The 26,607-nt window shown below is 42.8% G+C and overlaps 1 protein-coding gene across 44 annotated transcripts in view; it reads left to right on the forward strand.

Moving 5' to 3' along the window:
• Positions 1-26,607, forward strand: part of eya4 (EYA transcriptional coactivator and phosphatase 4) — a 408,000-nt gene that overhangs the window by 202,645 nt on the left and 178,748 nt on the right. The window lies entirely within an intron of this gene.

Below are 26,607 nucleotides of genomic sequence, written 5' to 3' on the forward strand. Positions count from 1 at the left end.
GTTCTCCCTGTGTCCACATGGGTTTTCTCCGGGTGCACGGTTTCCTCCCACACTCCAAAGACATATGGGCTTGTAGGTTAACTGGCTTTGGTAAATCGTCCCTAGTCTGTAGGATAGTGTACGGGGATCATTGGTCAGTGCGGACTCAGTGGGCTGAAGGGCCTGTTTCTGCACTGTATCTCTAAATGAAACTATGAACTAAACATTGCTGGACTATCGATATGGCAAAAATCTATACACTCAACAATCTGGTGATGAGTTGCCAAACCAAAATAGATCGATGTGAGTAAGCATTAAGGTTTTTTTTAACATTTCCAAATCATACAATATAATCACTACCTCTCTGAAAGTACTTCCCAGTGGTGTAGGGTAGGGGGGAGGGGGCTTCAAGATCTGTGTCATCTAAAACTGTCAGCATGTTTAACCAGATATGATGCTATTTTGTTGGCTTGCTGCACTTGCCTTTTGCAGCTATGAATATCAGATGACTGGGGGGTGCTATTAAAAAAGCTTTGGCAAGTTGCAAGTGTATAACCTGCAGTTAGTGCACACCACATTCTCAGGATGCTGGTGCTGGAGAAAGTGGACATTTAAACTGGTGTTAAAACACTGATCCAATGGACCTCTTTTACCGGCTTTATGCGCAGCTCCTTGAGTGTTGCACTTGTGCGTTCCAATTAAATCATCTGTGGCCTTCCACCATTTAAATTAGAAGGACAGTTGTACACTTACTGCCTGTATGCAGTACAGTGTATTTTAAGAACTCTGGCCAGATTCACAGAGCATTCTTTAAGCATCCCCAAAGATCATTCATGTTATGCATGGAATGAATGGTAATATTTCACAATGTATTGTCTAGGTGTGGTGTGCTGTGTTACTGCCCAGCCTCAACATGGAATTAGTCATAGAGTCATACAGCACGGAAACGGGCCCTTCAGCCCAACTTGTCCATGCCAACCAAGATGCCCCACCTGCCTGCATTTTGCCCATATCCATAGTCATACAGGGTGAAAACAGGCCCTTCAGAACAACTTGCCCACACAGACCAACATGTCCCATCTACACACCCATGTCCCTCTAAATCTCTCCTATCCATGTAATACCATTTGTATCCATTTCATCATTCTAATCCTTTCCTGTCCATGTATCAATCCAAATTTATTTTAAATGTTCTTATAGTAATTGCCCACAAAATTGTTCTAACAACATTCTTATGTTATGCCTTTTTGGCGGTAATTCTATAACAACATTATTATAGTGTTATAGAATTACTGCCAAAATGGCACAAAAATTTCACGTTAACTAGATAACAGTTTGCCTCGACACTGGGTGGTATAACATGGAAGCAAGGGTTTTGCATTTTCTTCATTATTTAAGATCTTTTCCATTGTCTTGGTACAGAATCTAAGTATGATCAGGTGCATGTACTATTTTGGTTTGGCATTTGTCTGCAGCAATCTTTTATTAGATGTTAGAAAGATTAACTTGCGACCTCATGTATATGAACTATTAATTTCCTTAACGATCATTCAGCTTCAAATTATTTTAACCTTCTCAAGCATTTTCTTGGTCAAGATCTTTTGAAGATTTATGGCTTTATGAGAAAAACAAATGTAATGAAGCAAAGCCATCAGGCATGAGAAGCTGACTTGACCAGATTTAACCATTGTGGGGTGGCACAGTGGCACAGCTGGTAAGGATGCTGCCTCACAGAGCAAGAGACCCACGTTTGATCCTAACCTGTTGCAGTCTGTGTGGAGTTTGCATGTTCTCCCTGTGACTATGTAGGTTTCCTCTAGGTGCTCCGGTTTCCTCCCACAATTTAAAAACATTTGGAGGAGATGCAGGTGAACCTCTGTCGCACCTGGAACGACTGCTTGGGTCCTTGAATGGAGTCGAGGGGGGAAGTAAAGCGACAAGTGTAGCATCTCTTGCGGTTGCAAGAGAAAGTGCCCGGGGAGGGGGTGGTGCGGGAGGAGGGGGAAGAATTGACCAGGGAGTTACGGAGGGAGGGGTCATTGCGGAAAGCAGACGGGGGGAGATGGGAAGATGTGGCGAGTGGTGGGGTCACGTTGGAGGTGGCAAAAATGACGGAGGACTATTTTCCAGCGTCTGCAGTTCCTTCTTAAACATAAAGTTCAGTAAAGTCAGTTCAGACAGGACTTATAATAGCATTTAAAAAAAAACACTTGTACAGGTACATGGATAGAAAGAGACTAGAGGGATATGACCAAATTCGAGCAAATGCGACTAGCTTGGCTAAGGTATCATGGTTGGAATGGACAAGTTGGGCCGAAGGGCCTGTTTCAATATTATATGAATCAATGACTCTAACCAGGTGCAGAAGCAAACCATTCTGTACCTGGAGACAGCTCCACCATTCACTTAGCTCTAAGTTGATGCTGACTTGATCCACATATGATGTGATTTCTGATTCATCAAAGAGTCAATTGATTGTGGTCTGGAGCATTCGCCATGATTTGCTAAGCACAATTTTCCAGAGGAATATTCGAAAGAATGTCCTGAATTCGAAAGATTCCGGACATTTTGAGGAACGACATTTCTCCTAATCACTACTCTAAATCGGCTCCAGTTCAATCTGACACTATTGCCCCCATCAACCAACCCCCCCCCCCCCCCCCCCCCCCCCCCCCCCCCCCCCACCCACCCTTACTTCCAAATTCTGCACAGCCCACATTCCCGCAATGTGTCTATAAGGCTTTGCCCAGGCAAATATCAAGATTTCTGAGTTCAACACGCAAATTTTAAAGAATTCTGCAGCTTTGAGATTTGTTGGTCACTTTCTCCTGCCCACACTGTTTCTTCCATCCTTGCCCTGTGCAGTATTTATGGAGGAAATTAACTCCCAACACGTCAGCATTATACAGCTCAGGAACAACTCCCAGGCCAGCTGCAAGCACAGTGCAGCTTTCACAGCCAGTGGATCCATCACATTTGGATTGGCACAGTGATGCAGGTGGTAGAGCTGCTGCCTCACAGCGCCAAGGAGACGGGCTCGATCCTGACCGATGGATGCTGTCTGTGTGGAGTTTGCACATTCTCCCTGTGACCGCGTGGGTGTCCTCCGGCTGCTATGGTTCCTCCCACATCCGTTAATTGGCCTCTGTACATTGCTGCTGGCGTGCAGGGAGTGAATACAAAAGTGAAATAAAATCGCATAACTATTGTGAACGAGTGATTAAAGGTTGTCCTGGACTCTGTGGACTGAAGGCCTGTTTCCATACTGTACCTTTCAATCAGTCAAAAGACTGCCAAGCTGAATCAAAGGAACGTTTGCAGTAATTAATGCAAAGGCTAATTGTTAGTGACTATCTTTCAATCTTCATATCAAAAATAGCATGGAAGTTTTAAGCGAGCATTTAATAACAGCCGTACTTTATTGTTCACAAAACAAAGAACATAATCCTTCAAGAAATTTAATCCTGATAAGTGTGAAGTGATGCCCTTTGGGGGGACTAATCAGTGTGGAATGTATATGGTTCCTCATAGTAGGCTGATCCAGAAATTAAGATACATGGTATCTTCGTGACTTGGACATTTGGATTCAGAACTGACTTACCCATAGAAGGCAGAGAGTAGTGAAGGAAGGTCGTTATTCTGGCTGGAGAACTGTAACCATGAATGTTCTGCAGGGATCAGTACTGGGACGTCTGTGTTGTGTGTGACATATATTAATAGCTTGGGGTTCGAACCCGACTATGGGTGCTGTCTGTATGGAGTTTGTACGTTCTCCATGAGACTGCGTGAGTTTTCTCCGGCTGCCCAGGTTTCCTCCCACACTACAAAGACGTACAGGTTTGTAGGTTAATTGCCTTCGGTGAAAATTGTAAATTGTCCCTGGTGTGTAGGATAGTGTTTTATATGGGGATTGCTAGTCGGTGTGGACTCGGTGGGTCGAAGGGCCTGTTTCCGCATTGTATCTCTAAAGAAAGCTAAACTAAGCATGAACGAAAATGTAGATGGATTGATTTGAACATGGATTTCTGATGGAAATTATTGAAAATAAACTGGTCTTAAAAATCTTTGAGGCCAGAATGAATGGAGATATTTTTCAACTGGTTTCTGTTCTGCTTTCAGTACATTCTCTAGCACTTCCACATCTTGCAATGTGCTGATATCCCCACTTCAGGTTCTGTGGCCAGGGCTCCTTACTAAAGTACCATCATAACAGCAGGCTGTGAATGGATTAAATGTCTCATATGTAAACCATTGTCAAAATACATAGACAACATTTCTGTCTGGAATGAGGAGATTCGATAAACTCCCACTGACATGGGTAGACAATAGACATAGGTGCAGGAGTAGGCCATTCAGCACCGCCATTCAATGTGATCATGGCTGATCAACCACAATCAGTACCCCACAGGAGAACCAACCAATTTAAAAGGTGCAACTGTTCAATTTCTGAAAATATTCATCTTATCTGCTTCTTTCATCCTGCTGACACCACTCAAGTGACAATGTGTAAAAGACATTTGGACAGGTGGCTGAGTAGGAAAGGCAGAGAGGGAGACACAGGCAAATGGGACTAGCTGAGGAAGGCATCTTGGTGGGTATGGATGAGTTGGGTTGAAGGGCCTATTTCCATGCTGTAAATCTCTATGACAAACACAAATTCTAATATTGCCTGTAAGGAGAAAACATTTGGTGGCACAGCGGTAGAGTCGCTGCCTTACAGTGCTTGCAGCGCCGGAGACCCGGGTTCGATCCCGACTACGGGTGCTGTCTGTACGGAGTTTGTACGTTCTCCCCGTGACTGCGTGGGTTTTGGTGGGTATGGACCTGTGCAACCGAACTCGTCCGTACCCATCAAGATGCCTTCCTGAGATAGTGCCATTTGCCTGTGTTTGCCCCATGTCCCTCGCAACATTTCCAATATTAAAAGTTACTTTTGCCAACTTTGATACTGTTGCAATATTTGGTGATCCAAAAAGAATAACTGCAGTTGACATAATCTAAGGAATCGTTGAACCCAGCAGGGAAATCTGGTTTCAAGCTGGGAATGGATTGAGCTGGTGACTCCTTATCTCCATTTCCACTCAACATTCACCTCTCTAATTCCTGCAACTCTTCAGCCTCCAACTCTTGTGATCTTCTCAGTCTATTGCTGCCTTACTTAGTTTGTCCTATTGTTTGGTCATCCATCACCCTGGATGAAGTGAGGGGCTCGAGGGCCTGAGCTATAGGGAGAGGTTGCACAGGTTATGTCTTTATTCCTTGGAGCTCAGGAGGATGTGGGGTGATCTTATAGAGGTGTACAGTATCAGTAGAGGAACAGATTGGGTAAATGCACAGTCTTTTTGCCTAGAGTAGTGGAATTGAAAACCAGAGCACATAAGTTTAAGGTAAGGGGGGAAAGATTTGAATTAGAATCTGAGGGGTAACTTTTTTACACAAAGGGTGGTGGGTGTATGGAACAAGCTGCCGGAGGAGGTAGTTGAGGCAGGTTTTATTGCAACGTTTTAAGACACATTTGGACAGGTACATGGATATGGTATGTTTAGAGGGATATGGGCCAAAAGCAAACAGGTGGGACTAGTTTAGATGGTGGTCGGCAAGGGGAAGTTGAGCTGAAGGCACTATTTCTTCTTTGTATGACTACGACTCTAAGTGGGTGCAGACAGTAGTCTATGCCGCTCAGTGTATTATACATTGTCCAAAGTTTGATCAGTAAGTAGAAAGTGAGTAACACATCTGACTTCTGTCTGAAGCTCTTTGTCAACATGCCTCCATTATTCCCTAGGTGGTAAGTTCTTAAATCTTAAGAAGGAAGAGGCTACTTAGTTTTTCAGAGAAGAGGATGAATTGATTTAATCAGCTCATTCTAGCGGTTTTGTTCTGGAGCAGTATAGCTAACTGGGAATACATTAGTTGCTTGACAAAAGGAATGCTCAATGTAATTTTCATGTCATTTTCTATTTTTGTTTGAAATAATATTGGAATTGACAGGAGCAATTCTTCTCCCTGATGGGAGAAATGCAAAGACATATCTTTTCTTTGTTTTAAAGAAACTTGAAATACAGCGTATCTAAGTGGAAAAATATTCCATTCGTTTTGAACAAAGGCGCAAAGCTAAAATTCCTTCTATTGATTTTAATATGCCTCACCAGCGAAATACTCAATGGCACTTCTGATTATTCTTGATAGGTTCTGCAGAGTTGCTGCATAACTTTCTGGTGAAACACATTGAATTATTTAGGAAATTCCTTGCAGGAAGCTATGTTCTTTTAGACTGTCCGATATGCCAAATGTTTCATTTATCCAGGTTTAGAACGCTTTTAACAGAATCATCACTTGGGATTTGCAAAATTGTTCTAAAAACACGCAATAATCAAAACCACAGGCCAAATTTTGAATCAAAGAGTAATGCAGCACGGAACCAGGCCCTTCAGCCTAATGTGTCCATGAACATTAAGATGCTCATCTAAGATCTTATTTGCCTGCATTTGGCACATCTCCCTCTCAACCTTTCCTATTCATGTGCTTATCCAAACGCCGTTTAAATGTTATTCTACCTGCCTTAACAACTTTCTCAGGCAGCTCACTCAATATACACACCACCCTCTGTCTAAGGAAGTTGCCCCTCAGGTCCCTTTTAAATCTTTCCTCTCTCACCTTAAACCTACGCCCTCTAATTTTTGATTCCCCTTCCCTGGGAAAAAGATTGCATGCATTAACTTTCTGTTTGCCTTTCATAATTTTATACACATTGAAAAGGTCACCTCATCAGTCTGCTGCACTCCAGGGAATAAAGTCCTAGACTGTCCCATGTCTCCCAATACCTCAGGCCCTCGAGCCCTGGAAACATTTTTGTAAATTGTCTTTTTAGTTTTTCCAGCTTTGTGATGTCTTCTCCATAGCAGTGTAATCAAAACTCTACACCATACTCCAAGTGTGACTCCTACAAGCATGTTGTGTAACTGCCAAATAATGTCTTAACTCCTGAACTTACTGTGAGTACCCTGACTGATGAAAGCCAGTGTGCCCAAAGCTTTCCTACTACCTGGTCCTACCTCTGACACAGATTTCAGGGAGCTATATATTTTAAGATCCCTCTGCACAGATCACCCACACTGTGTCCACAAAGGCCACCCTAAAGTTCTGGTTACTTATTGGTTCAACATTGGTTTCCAGTCCCACACTGACCTGGATGATCTCAGCCATCTTCACTGCCATTGTGTGTCCAAACACAAACTAGAAGAACAATACCTCATGTTCCACTTGGATAGCCCTACAACCCAATGTGTTGTAGGTAACCCACACTCCACGTGTTCCTTTCCTACTTCCACCAAGTTCTCTCTCCCCCTTTTCACCATATCCACCCTAAAACCCCTTATAGACACAAAAAGCTGGAGTAACTCAACGGGACAGGCAGCATCTCTGGAGAGAGGGATTGGGTGACGTTTCCCCAATCTGACTTCATCTGCCTGTGATTCCCCTCCTCATCTGGTTCCACCAATCTCCTAGCTGCTTGGGGCCCAACCCTCCCCAACACTTCTATATATTGGAAATATTTCCTCTTCCTCCCCGTCCCCCCTCCCCACAGGTCTGATGTAGGATCTCTACTCTAAACTTTCAACACGCACATTTTGCTTCCACAGATGCTGTTTGTCCCGTTGAGCTCTTTCAGCAGGTTTTTTTCTGCTCCAGGACACCTTGGACCACACTACCACACTGCCTGAGGCCAAATCATCACTGAGGCTCAATACAGAAGATCAGTGAGGTCTGCCATTGATCTTCACCCAAGATAAATGTAGGCAGGGTACACACACTTTGGGTGCACTTAGTCCAAAAGAATGTACCTTACATTTTTATGGCAGTATGTTTAGCTGCCTGCTAACCACAGTAATCTTCCTGAAAGTGCAAAGGAAATTCAACAAACCACTTATTCGAAAGATTAAAATGGGGATTGTGGAAATGTCGGAGACCCTACATCTAGAAAGAATTAGACTTGGCTTAATGGACAAACAAGAACTTTTTGTTAAAATATGGTCTCCATTCATTAATTATTTGAAGGGATAGATTGGCCCAGCACGGAAACATAACAGAAGCTTGAACTCAGGATTAGATGAAAAGTTATACTTTATAATCTACGAACCTATCTCCAATGATGTATTATTAGTAATTCATTCCACTTTTTCTCTTTATTGACATTTGTAATTCTTTTTTTCTCTTTCTCTTTCTATCTATATAAAAAAACACTAGTAGCGGAATCAATCGACAATTGAAAATTTTAATAATGTATGATTGATGTATATGAAAAGTTTTTTACTATAATATGTAACTATACTTTACCATAATATGTTTGCTTCTAATAAAAATATTTTTTTTAAAAGAAAAAAGAAAAAAAAGAAAGATTAGTAGCTTGGTGAACATAAGTAACGTAACACAGGATATAGACATGGGGGGTAGAGTTAACCTCCTGGCAGATGATTCAGGGGGATAGGGTTTAAAAATGTTGAACGCTCTTTAGAATCATTATTAAACGTGGCATCTCCAGCTGTAATAAAAACAGAAAAACAAGGCTATTCTCAAAAGGCAGGTCAAGCAATTAATTATGTTAATGAACAGAATTTAGATTTTAGCAGCTTTGAAGTTTAACGGTGGAGTCAGCATTTCCCGTGGAACAGCAACTAACGGAATGTGAGAACAGTTGGAACCAAGAGTTTCTTGATGTTCCAGAAATACTTGCAGGATGAAAGGAATAGTTGCCCACCATACTAACTTATCATTCCCACACCTCCTTACTCGTCCAGTCAATTCTTAAGATTATAAATTCATAAGAGATAGGGGGCCATTCGACCCATCAATTATGGCTGATCTATCTCTCCCTCCTAACTCCATTCTCCTGCCTTCTCCCCATAACCTCTAACGCAGCCGACAATCTCTACCTTCATACGTCAAATTGCAGTTTCCCCTTTTACCCCACCAATCTCCACATCCAACATATCATCTGTACCATTCCAGCCATTCCCAAATGCACTCTTCTCCTTCCAACTTTTTCCCAGCATTTCGAAGAAAGTTTTCCATCCACAATTTTCTACACTTTTCTGCATAATGGAAATCATCTGTCACCAAGTGACTCATTCTGTGATCTGCTGATTTCAAGTGAATGGATTTATTACAAAATATACATTAATAGAATGGCTCTTGCAATTTCCTGTTGGTTGGTTTTCCAACTTGTTTAGAGAATGCAAAAAACTATGTGTATTTAGCAATGGAATAACCATATAACCATATAACAATTACAGCACAGAAACAGGCCATCTCGGCCCTACAAGTCCGTGCCGAACAAATTTTTTTCCCCCTTAGTCCCACCTGCCTGCACTCATACCATAACCCTCCATTCCCTTCTCATCCATATGCCTATCCAATTTATTTTTAAATGATACCAATGAACCTGCCTCCACCACTTCCACTGGAAGCTCATTCCACACTGCTACCACTCTCTGAGTAAAGAAGTTCCCCCTCATATTACCCCTAAACCTCTGTCCCTTAATTCTGAAGTCATGTCCTCTTGTTTGAATCTTCCCTATTCTCAAAGGGAAAAGCTTGTCCACATCAACTCTGTCTATCCCTCTCATCATTTTAAAGACCTCTATCAGGTCCCCCCTTAACCTTCTGCGCTCCAGAGAATAAAGACCTAACTTATTCAACCTATCTCTGTAACTTAGTTGTTGAAACCCAGGCAACATTCTAGTAAATCTCCTCTGTACTCTCTCTATTTTGTTGACATCCTTCCTATAATTGGGCGACCAAAATTGTACACCATACTCCAGATTTGGTCTCACCAATGCCTTGTACAATTTTTAACATTACATCCCAGCTTCTATACTCAATGCTCTGATTTATAAAGGCTAGCATACCAAAAGCTTTTTTTACCACCCTATCTATATGAGATTCCACCTTCAAGGAACTATGCACGGTTATACCCAGATCCCTCTGTTCAACTGTATTCTTCAATTCCCTACCATTTACCATGTACATCCTATTTTGATTTGTCCTGCCAAGGCGTAGCACCTCACATTTATCAGCATTAAACTCCATCTGCCATCTTTCAGCCCATTTTTCCAAATGGCCTAATATTTAGTATTTATCAGTATATTTAGTTTAAGATAGTTATTATTTTCCTAAATTATAGTGTAGGTTTTAGTGGTCCTATACATTTTTTTGGGCTGGATTTCACTGCTACACTATGCATGATGGCTGTGGGTGAAGCTGGTTCAGCAGCAAGAGTCACCATTTCCTCAATGAGAAATCTTAATTTATTTTCTCTCACTCTGAAGAAAGACTCTCTTCCCAGCACATTAATACCCTTAGGAAACCTGGCTTCCTGGCACATTTATTTCCAATCTGCTTTGCTCGTTGATACTGAAAATAAATAAAAAGTGGAAAGGCCCTTTGATAAAAGCAGAGGCCGTGTGGTAGCCACTTTTCCCTTCACTTTTTCACGCAAAGGCCGGTGGGTATAGTTGAGGCAGGTACTACTGTGACGTTTAAGAAACATTTAGACAGGTAAATAGATAGGATAGCTTTAGAGAGATATGGGCCAAATGCAGGCAAGTGGGACTAGTGTAGATGGGGCATGTTGGTCAGTGTGGGCAACTTGGGCCGAAAGGCCTGTTTCTACTATGTATGACTGTATGAGTCTATTCACTTTACACCTCTGCAGCACAAATCAGCTGATCTGCCTTGACCCATCCTTCATTACGTGTAATGAAGAAAAAGATACAAAGTACTGGAGTAACTCAGCTGATCGGATGGAGGGGGCGCTGCACTGGCAGCAGCCTCTACCTACAGCCTGTCTGTTATTTCAATCTTTTTTTTATTTTTAGTTAGTCTAAAGTTTTGTGTTGGGGAAACTTTAACTTTTCTATGTGGGGGAGGGGGGCAGGGTAAGGGGGAAACCGTTTCCCAGTCTCTTCCTGGCGGGGACGCGACTATTTCTCCGAGTCGCGTCCTCACCCCCCACTTCGCGGCCTACCAGCTGGATCGGAGCGGTCTTTCCTGCCGGGGACCGGGAACCGGACCAGGGCTGCTACAGCGGCGGCGCAGCGCTGGAGTCACCGCGGAGCGGGCGATGCCTACCTGGGTCGCGTTTGTGAGCTCCGGAGCGTTGGGCCGCTGCTCCAACATCGTGGAGCTCTGGTGCGGAGAGCTTCCAACGCGGGCGGCGCTGAACAACATCGTGGAGTGGTGTCCACGCAGCTGAGGACGTCCCGCAGCCCCGACGTCGGACTTGTATCACCGCGGCGAGCGGTCCTGGACATCGGGCCGCCCGTAGCTGCAACTGCGGAGGGCACGGGGAGGCCCTGACCACGAGGAACAGTGGAGGAAAAGACTGACTTTGGTGCTTTCCCACACAGTGGGAAACTTTGATTCTGCTGTGTGGGGATGTTTTATGATAAATTCTATAGTGTGTGTTCTTTATACCCTTTCTGGCTTAATCCCTCCCTTCACCACCTCCAGTTTAAATCCCAGTTGGAATATTTTGGAGGACCCAAGAACCAAGAACCAAGAACCAAGAATCAGGCAGCATCTCTGGAGAACATGGGCGGGTGACGTTTTGGGTCGGTACCCTTCTTCAGACTCTAGAAGAAGTCTGAAGTCAGATGACCCGAAACATCACCTATTTTCTCCATGGATGCTGCCTGACCTGCTGAGTTACTCCAGCACTTTGTGTCTTTTAAAAAAATAAATAAACCACCATCTGCAGTTCCTTGTTTCTTCATTAAGTACATGGACATTTTAACATGATTCTCATATTGTCATTGTGATGGTACATTTTCCTTGAGTGCAGGGCAACTCTATATTGCTGTGAATCTCATCAAAAGCTTGCTCTGAACTATTACTGACGCTTAAACCAGACGTTGAGACAAAAACAGAGATTAGGTCAAGTTGAGTCTCAGAAAATAGGAAAATTGTAGACAATAGGTGCATGAGTAGGTCATTCGGCCCTTCGAGCATTCAATGTGATCATGGCTGATCATCCCTAATCAGTACCCCGTTCCTGCCTCCTCCCCATATCCCCTGACTCCGCTATTTTTAAGAGCCATATCTAGCTCTCTCTTGAAAGTATCCAGAGAACCGGCCTCCACCACCCTCTGAGGCAGAGAACTCCAAGGACTCACAACTCTCTGTGTGGAAAAGTGTTTCCTCATCTCCGTTCTAACTGGCTTACCCTTATTCTTAAACTGTGGCCCCTGGTTCTGTACTCCCCCAACATCAGGAACATGTTTCCTGCCTCTAGCGTGTCCAAACCCTAATAATCTTATATGTTTCAATAAGATCCCCTCTTATCCTTCTAAATTCAAGCCCAGCTGCTCCATTCTCTCAGCATAAGACAGTCGCGCCATCCCGGGAATGAACCTTGTAAACCTACGCTGCACTCCCTCAATAGCAAGAATGTCCTTCTTCAAATTGCTACATTCTATGATTCTACAGACCACAATTTGCAAACCTTTTACCTGCACAAAGGTGACATTACATTAGAGTGATTTTAGGGAGCGTCTAACTTGCTCTTCACACACATAATACAAATAAGTACAGTATCTATTTAAAGTTTCTATTTTTAATGTTGAATAACATTCATTCCAGTATTTGTTCTTGCAAATATTACCATAGCCCATTTAGTAAGAGAAACCATACATCTACAAAATATTAATTGTTTAAGATATAGCCTTTATCAAATAACGCATGCGATGACATTATATCATTATAGCTGACAAGTGTACCTTGATGGATGGTGATAATTAAAAACATAATATCAGTGAAAATTGTGAATTATTGGCCTTTCCTAAGTAATACTCTGCCAATTAACAAATCATTCTGTTACGGCAGTGTATTAGATTGCTTATAGGGAACAAAGCACTTTGATGTCAATATTTTCTATAAAGGCACTGTGAAAGTTTGGTTATTTCAAATATAATATTACGTGAAAGATTAGCTTAAAATAATACATATTATTTTGAAAGGTTCTGAAAAATTGCTGCTTATTGCATGATTATTGCATGTTTTTAGAGCAGCTTTACTAATATTACAATAATTCTATAAACCCTATTTTCCATCTTGATCATTGACTACCATAGACTTGATTGAATGCCTTGTATGAGAGCAAAAGATGATTCCAAGAATCCTGCCTTCCCTCGGAATAATAACAACAGTTATCCCAGAAGATTTGTCCTAATATATCATCAAAGGAAGAATAATGAAGTCAGTGGACTAAGACTGGAGACTCCAAGTAAAAACAAGACATTCTGGGAATATTGTGGGTTACATAAGAGGCAAGAACAGATACACTGTCTGATATGGCCCCATCTCATGATGTGGTGAATGGTTAATTCCATATAAAATGCCTTAAAACTATCTGCATCTCAGACCCCAGATCTATAGAGAGAACTTGAAAGCAATATTATAAAAACAACGAGAATAAATGATGGTAAAATAATGGCAGTAATTGTACAATCATATTCAGGATTTGGAGCTGGATAATTGTGCCAGATGTGGCATGTCAATTCAACTGTGCACAGAAAAAGATTGGAGGAGCAGTCTTTGATGATTTCGCATTGCTTGAATTTAATTGTTGCAGTCACAACTGGGACTTGATTTTTATTTCCATTGATGTAAAATATATAACTACATCTTCCTTGTCCATTGTGAATCTGGCTTAGGTCTGTCTGTGTAAGTTATAGGAGTAGAATTAGGCTATTTGGCCCATCGAGTCAATGCCATTCAATCATGGATGATTTCTGCCTCTTAATCCCATTTTCCTGCCTTCTCCCATAACCCTTGACACCCGTTCTAATCAAGAATTTGTCTATCTCTGCCTTAAAAATGTTCACTGACTTGGCTTCCACAGCCCTCTGTGGCAATGAGTTCCACAGATTAACTACCCTCTGACTAAAGAAGTTCCTCCGCACCTCCTTTCTAAAAGAGCGCCCTTTAATTGTGAGGCAATGACCTCTGGCCCTAGACTCTCCCATCAGCGGAAAAATCCTTTCCACATCCGCTCTATCTATGCCTTTCATTATTCTGTGAGTTTCAATGAGGTCCCCCTTAACCTTCTAAACTCCAGCGAGTACAGGCCCAGTGTAGTCAAGTCAAGCACTCATCATATGCTAACCCACTCGTCCCAGGTCTCAGTTCTGTGGATTTGTGATGAAGTCTTTGTTTCCTTTGGTGTGAAATATAGGTTAATCGGACTGGATACGGCAGTGCCAGTGGGCAATGCAAGGCTGGGAGTAGGTGCAGTCAAGGTGTATTTTGGAGTCGATCAGCTTGAAATTGAGAAAGGAACTGCAGATGCTGATCTTTACTGAAGATAGACACAAAGTGCTGGGTCAAACTCAGCGGGTCAGGCAGCATCTCTGGGGAAAAAGGATAGGTGACATTTCGGGTTAGGACCCTTCTAGTGGATAACAGTCACTAACTAACCCACCAAATTGGAGATCGAAAAATTAAGAAAGGGAAGGAAGAGCAAGAATAATCTGTATTAAGAACTAGGTAAGACCCTGATGTAACATCTCATTTGTTCAACAGCACCTCCAGCCAACCTGATAATAATTATACCAGCTCAAGTTTATTGACCAATGGCCTGGGAAAGAGCATGAACATACAACCTACTGAGCCAGAGATGAGAGTAATATTAGATTTGTAAGCTGTGTCCCAAAGCAATATAGCAACGATATTTGAAAGTAGAGTGTACTGGTGAAGGTGAAGGGGAAAACATTTAATAGGACTCTGAGGGGTAACTTTTGGTTTGGTGGGATATGGATCAAGCGCAGGCAGGTGGGACTAGTGGAACTGGGACATTTTTGGCCGGTGTGGGCAAGTTGGGCCAAAGGGCCTGTTTCCACACTATATCACTCTATGACTCTATGGTACATTAAGATGCCAGATCACTAGCCCAGAAACCTCAGATGTGATCAGCCAACACAATCTAGTGCTTTCCAAATCAGTCAATAATACTTACACAAAGCTTGCCAATTCCAACTTTTAGCAGTTATGAACTGTACCAATGTCCTGATCTTGTTGTAAATGGTACTTGGTATTTTATATTATCCATCAGAAAAAAAGCTAATTGTAAAGATGTAGTTTGGTGTTTGTCTTTTATTGGTGTAGAATAATATGCTATGAGAAGAGAAGACCAAGTTGTCCATATCACGGTGTCCCATCTATTTAACTTTGTTAAAAGGGACATTCAGTGAAAACAATGAATGAGAACCAAAATATTTTTCACCGTGCATACTTATCCCAAAGTATACTGCTTGATATTTATAATGTTCCCATTCCATCCTTTACTCAATTCTGAGCAAAAATCACAGTGCTGGAGGATCTCAGCTTGTCAGGGAGTAAATGAACTACATTTGTGGACCCAATGAATAGAACAACGTTTTGGACTGGGACCCTTCACTTAATTCTACTCTCCTTACAGAAGAAATAAAGGCACATTTCATTGCTCATCAAATCCTAACTTAAGTGCATTAATTAAGTATAGAAACACTAACATATGGAGATAGGCACCAAACGAGCAAAAACTTGCATCTACCAAGATTTATAAACTTTGGAATTGGAAAAGGGCATTGGTCATTTTGAAGACTGCTCAGTAAGATTGTGGGTGATCTACATCTCATCAGCCCACATTCTTCATACCACAACTCATACACATTCATGACTCATAACACGAGAAGCTCTAGTTGTCCCAAGAATGACAACCTCTTTGCCCCAATATACAAAGTTGAACTGGATTATAGAGTTCTCAGTGATGGCTCTCCTCAGCACAACAAATGTTCTGAAGGAAAAAAAAAATCAATGAACCTGAGATGCCATGTTTTTAAGAACACCCAGGTCATGATAAAAACAGCAATCGGGAGCAAATTTTTTAATGTATTTACAATATGTAGCTGCCACTGCCAATGCTTTCTACCTTTGATTTGTGAGTCTTGCCTCGACCATTTGAGGATAATTATATGTTTCTTATCCTCAAGCAAATCAGACAGAGTGTTATTACTTCAGTACACAGAACAGCAGCATAGAAAGTCATAACGTGCCAATGTTTTTGGCCCAAGTCTGTTCTGCAGAAAAAAAGCTGATATCGGCGGTGTATTGATTTGCTGTTCATATCTTGTTCTTATTACAGATTATTCTTGCTCTTCCCTCCCTTTCTTAACTTTTCAACATTTTGTACAACTGCAAGATGAAATCCTAATTCCTATTTTCAATGCCTCGCCTTTCAAAGGCAAGCATGCCAAATGCTTTTTTCACCACACAATCAATCTGTATTGCCATTTCCAGGCCACTATGAATTTGCACCCTAGGGCCTGTATAAATGAGCACTCCAAAGATTCCTGCCATTTACTGTACATGGCCTGCCAGCACTGACCTCCTAAACATATTACCTCAAACTTGTCTGTATTATGTTCCATCTGCAGCCGCTTTGTCCAACTTTCCAGCTGATCTATGTCTTCTGTATCCTTAGACACACTTCTTCACTTTTTATGACTCCACCAATTTTTGTATTGTCAGCATACTTACAAAGCAGACCATCTACATTCTCTTTCAAATCTAGGTCCTAGCACCGACCCCTGCGGTACACCAGTGGTTATAGACTTCCAGTCCAAAAATAAACCCTCTGTCACCTGTCACCGAGCCTATTGTGCATCCAGTTTACCAACGCACCTCGGATCCCATGTGCTTTAACCTTCTGGGCCAACCTCCCCTGCGGGATCTTGTCAAAAAGGCAGCCAACATCTTCAGAGATCCACACCATCCTGGCCACACACTCATCTCACCACTGCCATCGGGAGGAACAGGAGCCTGAGAACTGTAACGTCCAGGTTCAGGAACAGCTTCTTCCCTACAGCCATCAGGCTATTAAACACTACAACCTCATAAGCTCTGAACCACAATAGACTATTATTATTATTATTATTATTATTGCACTGTTATTGGGTTTTTTTGAGTATGTGTGTACGTGTAAAAAGAAGGAATGGGTGACGTTGCGGTCGAGAACCTTCTTCAGACGAACAAATTATCGTGTCCCCTAAAAGGTTACAATCATTCGCTCCGTCTGATCATATCAGATCACCGGGCAAAACAATGAATTTCCTGATGAGGATTTTCTCTTCACCCTGGTATTCCCCCAACATAGCGAGGAATATCGACACCATAGAGCGACCAATTTTTTTTTTCTCCATAATTAGTAGAGTTGATAGGTTTAAGTTCTTTAGTGATATTCTCGCAATACTTGAAGCGTTTGTGTTGAATTCCTTCCCATTCATTAGAGCAACAGCTGAGATGTATCATACGGACCCGAGTGCCTATTAGATTGGTAGATGGATGAACTAATGTACTCGACACAAAATGCTGGAGTAACTCAATGGAGCAAGCAGCACCTCTGGCAGGGAGGAAAACATTTAAAAAGAAAATTAACAAAATTATGAATTTGCTAGATGAGCTATATCACGCATACATACTGCTCCCCCGGCCACAACACTGATTAAACCAAAGATCATAGAAGGCTAAGATAGACCACTCCTGCAAAATCCAATGGACTGACGTGGATTAAACTGCGAGAGGCATAATGGAAGTCGGAATCGTATTCCCAAAATGGCGGAGGTTCCACTCCGTTGCATACTACACGTCAGTCCGTTAGATTTTTCAGGAGTGGTCTATCTTAGCCTTCTACAATCTTTGCTTGATAGTGCTATCAAAACTGCTGGACACTTTTGGGAAGAGTAACGGAGTGGTAATTATCTGTATGAACATGACGAAACCCTGCCACTTATTCGTATGTATTGGTAGCAATAATACTAGTGTCGTTTGTTAAAGGGCAGTACAGTTGCACAGTCGGTAGAGTTGCTGCCTCACAGACAAAGACAGGTTCGATCCTGACTATGGGTGCTGTCTATATGGAGTTTGTACATTCTCGCCTGTGACCACGTGGGTTTTCTCCGGGTTCTCCGGTTTCCTCCCACACTCCAAAGACATACAGGTTTGTAAGTTAATTGGCTTCTGTAAAAATTGAAAAAAAACCTTCCCTAGTGTGTAGCATGCTGCTAGTCGAGTGTACCAGGTGATCGCTGGTTGGCGTGGACTCGATGGGCTGAAGGACCCACGCTGTATCTCTAAAGTCTAAAGTAAAGTCTAACGGTACAGGTGATTGCAGAACAAAAAACATCACTACTATTGGTATTTTATTGAGCCCCTAATGGGCCTGTCTCACTTAGGCGACATTTTAGGCGAATACAGGAGACTATGAGGGCACCACATGGTTGCCACATGTTTGCGGGTGGTTGCCGGGGAGTCGCCTTCATGGTCGTGAGGAGTTCCGCATTCTCGGAAGTAGTCGCGGCTTCATCCTGGTCGCCGCTAATTTTTCAACATGGAGAGTAGCGAGAATTCTTGTGCCGTAGATGCAGTGGCAGTGAGTGGGTCACCAGGGGATCGTAGGTTGGCGCCGGTGCTGACTGGTGAATTTCATTGGCTCATTGGGGAAAAACACGTGAACAGTAGTTTTCAGAACCAAGGATAACCGACCGGTAATGTTAATATCCGCCGAGCTTCACAGCCGTGTATCTCTGGCTTCTTAAAAGTTATCTCCACTCCTTCTTCCCCCTCTCCCCTCTTTTAAAGGACTTACGTGACCCTTCCCGTACACTGTGCTTTCACCGTCTTAATTACAGCGCCAACCTTCCTGTTCATCGTGGTGTGTGTCTGTATCACATTGGCTTTGCACCGTGTGAATTTCACTCAGACAGCGCTCCTCCCGCTTGCCCTATCCCCCGCCTGCATAACTGGCTGGTGAAGGAAGCGATGTGTGTGTGTGTTCCACTCTGACAGTCGCTGTTCCAGTCGCCGTTTTTTCAGCAACCTGCTACGACTTGACAATCGTCTGAAAAGTCGCATAAGTGGGACAGGCCCATAAGGCTTTACTTAATGTTAACGATCCCTCAATGTTACATTGGCTGAAGACTGTCCTATGTGATGGCAAGTACATCAGAAGGTGGATAAAATTGACTTCACACTTATGGCTGTAAAATAATTACAAACACATCAGCTTATTCTTCTGCATTTGAATGCTGGGCTTCATCATCTGTTTTGGCTTGTTCTGTTGAGCTTCATCTCCTGGACTTGCTGGGCCAAAGGTCCTGTTTTCATGCTATCTCTCTAAACTTAACTAAACTAAACTAATTCATTTAATTGTCCAATGGATGTGATTGGATATTGCAGGACTGCACAACTTGCAGAGTAGACTTCGCACATATATAACAACGAATATTTGTTTTATGCATGTTTATGTTCAAAGCAGATTTAAGTTCAGAGGCACAAGAGACTGCAGATAACGTCATGGGGTCACACAGCATGGAAACAGATTCTTTGGCCCAACTCATCCATGCCAAACAAGATGTCCCATATAAACTAGTCCTAATTGCCCACGTTTGACTTTTATCCCTCTTAAATCTTTCCTCTCCATGTACCTGTTCAAATGTCTATTAAATGTTGATTATAGCACCTGCCTTATTTATCTCCTCTGGCATCCTGTTCCTTGGGCCCACGATCCTCTGTCCTTTAATTCCTGTTAAATCTTTCCCCTCTCACCTTAAACCTATGACTGGTGCTGGTTCTTGTTTCCCCTAACCTAGGTAAAACACTGTGCATCCACCTTATCAATTCCCCTTATAATTTTATACACCTCTCTAAGATCTGGAAACCGCTTGATAGAAACTTGAACCAAAAACCCAGCTGGCCAGGCAGCATCTGTGGAGGAAAATGGGCAGATGACTTGTCAGGTCAGGACCCTTCTTCAGATTTTACCAATGTTAGGTATGTTACACTCCTAATATAGTAGGTGTTTGAGAAATGCTTCTGACAAAAGTCAACAAACCAAATACTTGCAATATGTAGATCGTAATGTTTAATTCTCTTTAGAAGCTAAACATGCAGTTATGATGATAAGTGTGAAACGTATAATGAATGAATGGATTCTTAACTTATAATGGGAAGATTACATTGAAATATAATAATCGGTAGCCGTTTTTGACTCTTATAGCTTCATCTTTATAAGGGTGATCAAAATTTGGTCTCCACCATCTGACAGTCAATAATTTCATGAAAGCTAAAACATGTAGCTTTCTTGTCATGTTTATTATTTCATGTCATTTTCAACCATAGTTCCTACATATGTCTCATATTTTGTATTCAATGAATTCAGCTCTTGCTTAATCATAAGGTTACAGGTCAATCGCTGCAGGATAGATATTAGATGCTTCTCAAAGATAGAAGAGGAATTAATTCGCAACTAAAACGATAAAATGTAGCCCGAGTTTGAATGCGCAAATGTGCAGCGAGGCATGTAATGACAGATTGTTGATTGTCCAGCTCAGCTTTAAAGTTTGGCACTGTGTCTCTGTGTTGATTACCAATGATAAATATGTTACTCAACATATCACCAAATAGATCAGGAGAGAAGTGACACTATTTTTCCTTCCACCACCCAATAAATTAATGCATATTGACTTGGCTGAGTTGATTTTGGAGCAGATTCTCACACTTATCTCCCTATCATCATGCATGGAAACTTTTAACTTCAATATTTTGGCATAAAATTCTTTGGATTTACAGCAACAAAAACAAATTGATGATTGATAAAATGCTTTATATATCATCACTAACCAAGAAACATTATCCCCGACTGTGACAAGTATGAACCAGAATCGTATGCACCACCCTTACATGCTTAAATGAAAAGTACTTTTTTTAGTATTTGAGGCACAGCGTTTGGTGTGTCAAATGCTTCAGCTGTTTTAACGGGTGTAAAATGTGAATGCAAGAGCACAGTTTAGCATCAGCAGGATTCAGGGACATTCCACGTCAATAGTGTACTGCTGGTCATTCTGCTAAAATTAAAGGATAAAGGCATCCAGGGTATGTGTGCAAAAATATTTGCATATAGATAAATAAGGGCCTAACTACCTACATTACATGAGGCCTTCATAAACCTTTCCTCTCCATGTACCTGTGCAAGTGTCTTTGAAATGTTGTTATATCACCTGCCTTACCTATCTCTCCTGGCATCTCGTTCTATATACCCACGACCCTCTGTCCCTCAGGTTCCTATCAAATCTTTCCCTCTCAGATACCTGACCTCAAAATGATGGGTTAAAAATTGATTTACTACTCTATCAACCAACGTAGTAATTTCACTGCGAAGAGTAGACTAATGTGATGGTCAAATCAATAGTGCAGAGAGGAACTTCATTAAAGGGCCTGCAGATAGGATATTCTTTTGACATCTATCCGTGTGAAGCCATGAGGTGCTGCTCTAGGTGACTATCTGCAAGTGCACCAGCTGCTGTTCCTGTCTAACTGCTGGAGATGCACTTGGAGTCATTCCGTAGCATTTGGTATGTTGAGTGCATCACAGATAGGAGTTTCATAGAAACATAGAAAATAGGAGCTGGAGGAGGCCATTCGGCCCTTCGAGCCAGCACTGCCATTCATTGTGATCATGGCTGATCATCCACAATCAGTAACCCGTGCCTGCCTTCTTCCCATACCCCTTGATTCCGCTAGCCCCTAGAGCTCTATCTAACTCTCTTTTAAATCCATCCAGTGAATTGACCTCCACTGCCTTCCATGACAGAGAATTTCACAAATTCACAACTCTCTGGGTGAAAACGTTTTTTCTCATCTCAGTTTTAAATGGCCTCCCATTTATTCTTAGACTGTGGTTCCTGGTTCTGGACTCCCCCAACATCGGGAACATTTTTCCTGCATCTAGCCTGTCCAGTCCTTTTATAATTTTATATGTTTCAATAAGATAACCCCTCATCCTTCTAAATTCCAGTGAATACAAGCCCAGTCTTTCCAATCTTTCCTCATATGACAGTGCCGCCATACTGGGGATTAACCTCGTGAACCTACGCTGGACTGCCTCAATAGCAAGGATTTCCTTCCTCAAATTAGGAGACCAAAACTGCACACAATACTCAGTGAGGTGGCCACACCCAAGGTAGCTGGGAGACCACCAGGAAAGGCAGAGGGGGCTGGCAGGCAGTATAGGATTCATCTGTGGCCATTCCCCTCAGTAGCAAATATACGGAGGCAGCACAGTGACGAAGGGGGTGGCACGGTGGTGCAGTGGTAGAACTGCTGCCTTACAGTGCCAGAGACCTGGGTACAATCCTAACTGTGGGTGTTGTCTGGACGGAGGTTGTATGTTCCCCCCGTGACTGTGTGGGTTTTCACCAAATGCTCCGGTTTCCTCCAACACTCCAAAGACGTACGACTTTTGAGATACAGCGCGATAACAGGCCCTTCAGCCCACTGAAACCATGCCGACCATCGATCACGCCATACATTAGCACTAATATTACACACTAGGCACAATTTAACATTTTCACCGATGCCAATTAACCTACAAACCTAGTGTTTAAGAAGGAACTGCAGATGCTGGAGAATCGAAGGTTACACAAAAAAGCTGGAGAAACTCAGCGGGTGCAGCAGCATCTATGGAGCGAAGGAAATAGGCAACGTTTCGGGCCGAAACCCTTCATTCAGCTTTTTTGTGTAACCTACAAACCTATACGTCTTTAGAGTGTGCCAGGATACTGGAGCACCCGGAGAATAACCCACGCTGGGCACGGGGTGAACGTACAGCATCTGTACAGATAGAACCCATAGACAGGATCTTCTTCTTCTTTTCGTGTCCTTCTTGTTACAAATGTTGACCTCGCTGTCATCGTCCATCCTGAAAAGGACGCAAGCTTCCGGCGACAATCAGTGGAAGCCATCACTTGTCGCAATAGAGATGGTGGTAGCAGAATTAGTTCAGGATACTTCCAGATTCCAGCCCCGCGACATGGACGCTTTTTGCTATGGGGCCATAGACAGGATCGAACCCAGGTCTCTGGCACTGTAAGATAGCAGCTCTAACACTGTTTCACTGTGCCCCCCCCCCCCCCCCCCCCCCCCCCCCCCCATCACACACATACAGGTTTGTAGGTTAATTGGCTTTAGTAAAATAATACATTTTTCATAGTGTGCAGGATGATGTTAGTGTACAGGGTGATCGTGCTTGGAGTAAACTCGGTGGGCTGAAGGGGCAGTTTCCACAGTGTATTTCTAAAATCTCTAAAGGCTAAAGTAAAGTCTACCATTTCAGATACAGTCGTGGGGTATGTCCTTTCTGAGGAGAGCACCAGCAGCCAGGTCTCTGGCACTACGACTGGCTCTCGTACACAGTGGGGAAGGATGGAGACAGGGAGAGTTATAGTGATATGGGACTCAATAGTTAGAGCACTGACAGGAGATATCGAGGCCACACAAGATATATCAGATTATATGTATTGACTAGGGTAATGTTTTGAGCCCATCCAAGCCCTCGGCATTATGGCAGTCCCAGTTGATATTTGCAAGATTAACCCCCTCCCCCTCCCCCCACTATTACTAACCTATTATTCTTGCAGATATCTGTGTTCACTACTGCAAATGACTGCTTTGGATCCCACTCCCCTGAGGTGAAAACCCTACCTTATGGAAATAACTATCAGGAGCCTGATAACCATATAACCATATAACCATATAACAATTACAGCACGGAAACAGGCCATCTCGACCCTTCTAGTCCGTGCCAAATAACAGAGGGGAAATAGCTGTTCCTGAGTCTGGTGGTGTGCACTTTCAAGCTTCTGTACCTACAGCTGGACAGGAGCAGGGAGAAGAAGAAATGTCTGGGGTGGGATAAGCCTTATGTTGGTTGCTTTGAAGTGTAGAATTGAGTTGATGGTGGAAAGTCTGGTTTTTGTGACGAACTGGGCTACATCTACAACTCTGTACAACTCTCTGTACTTTTAAGTAATAATTGGTTTAACATTCTTCCTTCCAAAGTGGATAACCTCACATTTGCACATTTTATACTCCATCTGCCAACTTTTTGCCCACTTACAGAAATGAACTATAAATCTACATAGGCTTTTTGTGTTCTCCTTAACTTCATAACTTATGAAACATTTGGCCCCTTCAGTTGAGTCCTACTCGATTATAAACGGTTGAAGCCCAGCATTGATATCAGTGGCACCCATTGACTTCCACTCCAAAATGTACCCATTTATCCCCTTTCTCAGTGTTTTACTGGTTAGTTACTCTTCCTTCCAATATATTATGCCTGACCTCTCCGGCGTGCTTATTTAAGCACTAAGAATGCTGAGAAAGCCTTTCTAAGTTCCTTTATTGAACATAAAAGAGCATTTAAATGTCATTCTGTGGCGCTTTAGTGAACAATGACTTTATGGTAGTAATTTAATATTGTTTGCCTTTATGCACTTGTCCCTCAGAGAGATCCCGAGTCCACAGAGTCAGGATCTTTTACTTTGTTATGTTTATTTATACAACCAGCTTTTTTTTGGAGGAGTTTAAAATAATTGGTTACCGTTGCAGAACCATCACATGGTCATTCATAGTTAAATCCTTTACAGTCAGACAAAGTCGTTGATCTACTTACAGCAAGAGTTGACTTTCTTTTTTTCTCTTGTAATTTAAAAAAAATGAAATCCATACATATATTTTACTTGTGTCTTTCCCTTAATTTCATTCAACACGGCAGCAGGCTATTTGGCCCGTTGTCCATGCTGTCTCTCTGTTCCATACCCCTACTTATCTTCCTGCAACGTATTCTTGCTCACATGCACATCACCCCTTGAATTCTCCTGGCACCTCATAAACTAGGGGACATTTACAATGGCAAACTAACTTGCCAGCATAAATAAAAGGATAGAATAGAATAGAATAGAATAGTATAGAATGCCTTTTATTGTCATTCAAACAGCTTGGTTTGAACAAAATTGCATTTTCTTCAGTCTTAACATTACAAAAAAAACCAAGACCTACACTTAACACAATTTACACAAACATCCATCAGAGTGAATCTCCAACACCTCCTCACAGTGATGAGAGGCAAAAGTCTTATCTCTTCCCTTTGTTCTTCTCCCGCGGTCCAGCAGTCCAACTGCAGCGTCGAGGCGACTGGGGCTTCCGATGTTAAAGCCCCCGGCAGGCGATGGTAAGTCCCGCGGCCTTTAAACCGCGCCGAGCGATGTTAGTCATTTAAACCCCGCGATTCCAGCGGGAGAAGTTGCCATTGCGAGAGCTCCGAAAAGTGGTCTCCCAACAGGGACCTGGAGCTCCCGATGTTCCTGTCCACCGAGCCTGCGGCCGGAGCCTCCGAAGCTCCGAAGTCGGGTGACAGCCGCGCGCCAACACAGCTCTTCCCGTTCCAAAATCGGCAGGGTAGAGATTAAACCACACACATATACACAGCTAAAAAAATAATTAAAACTAGAATCAACACATACATTTAACGAGACAAAAATTTTAAAAATACAGACGGACTGCAGTCAAGCCGCTGCCATTAGGCGCTGCCACACCACGGATAGATCTTTGAAAGGTGATAAGGATGAATTTCTTCAGTCAGAGGATGGTGGAATTCATTGCCACAGGCAGCTGTGGAGGACAAGACAATGGGTATTTCTAAGGTGGAGATTGACAGATTCTTGATTAGTACGGGTGTTAAGGGTTATGGGGGGGAAAGGCAGGAGTATGAGGTTGAGAGGGAAAGGTAGATCAACCACGACTGAAGGGCTGAGTAGACTCAAAGGGCATAATGGCCTAATTCTGCTCCTATGTCCCACGAGCATGCAACCTGCATGCGGCAAGCGCGACTAAACCGGAAGCGGGGCCGCGCGGAGGTCTAGTGAGTGATGTGATGTTTGAGTGAAGTCCGCAGGATGTTCGCGCGTGACGTACAGCGTCAAGACGCTGCGTAAGGTGTCGCCTGTCGAGGCGGTGCGTACAACGTCGAGGGGGCTGCGGGCCGGCAGGCCGTTGCCGCGCAGAATTTTTGAACACGGTCAGTTTTTCGGAGCCCCGCGCGATGTCGGGACCAACTCCGCACAACTCCATACGGCTCCGGCGATCGAAGTGGGACCGGCCCCGCGAGGCCGTACGGCTCAAGCGACCACATTAGGTGTCGCTCGCCGCATGGAGTCGCATGCTCGTGGGACAGGCCCTTTATGAACGTACATTTGATGTGGAAGGAAATCAGATCACCTGTGGGATAACTGATACAGGTGCAGTGAGAGTCTGCAAACTCCACACAGTCACCACCACCTAATGATTGGAGGGAATGTGAATTACCGGAGCTGTGCAGCAGCAGCGCTGCCTGATGCACCACTGTGCCACGCAATACTTGGCATTGCATTATTATTGTAGTTTAAATATCCATGCATATCTGACAGGTTAAAAAACTGAAATTAGTTTCACAAACCACAAGTTCAGTAGATTGTAGGCAAATGGTCATTCCAGAACTTTGTTAGGTAGATTAAGCTGACACTTTGGCACCAAACAAGTCTTACTTTTTTTTTTGTTTGAAACATCGTCAGAGATGTTAAACTGAGGCAGACTTGTATAAAACATCTCACTGTATAACTAAGGCAAGCAATTCTCCCAACATTTATTCTACAATTAAACGCACAAGGAGAAACATCTAAACACATGAGGAGAAAGTAATGAGTGGGATTTGGGTAAAAT

The sequence above is a fragment of the Leucoraja erinacea genome, chromosome 5 (genome assembly GCF_028641065.1).
Source record: "Leucoraja erinacea ecotype New England chromosome 5, Leri_hhj_1, whole genome shotgun sequence".
Classification (NCBI taxonomy): Eukaryota; Metazoa; Chordata; class Chondrichthyes; order Rajiformes; family Rajidae; genus Leucoraja; species Leucoraja erinaceus.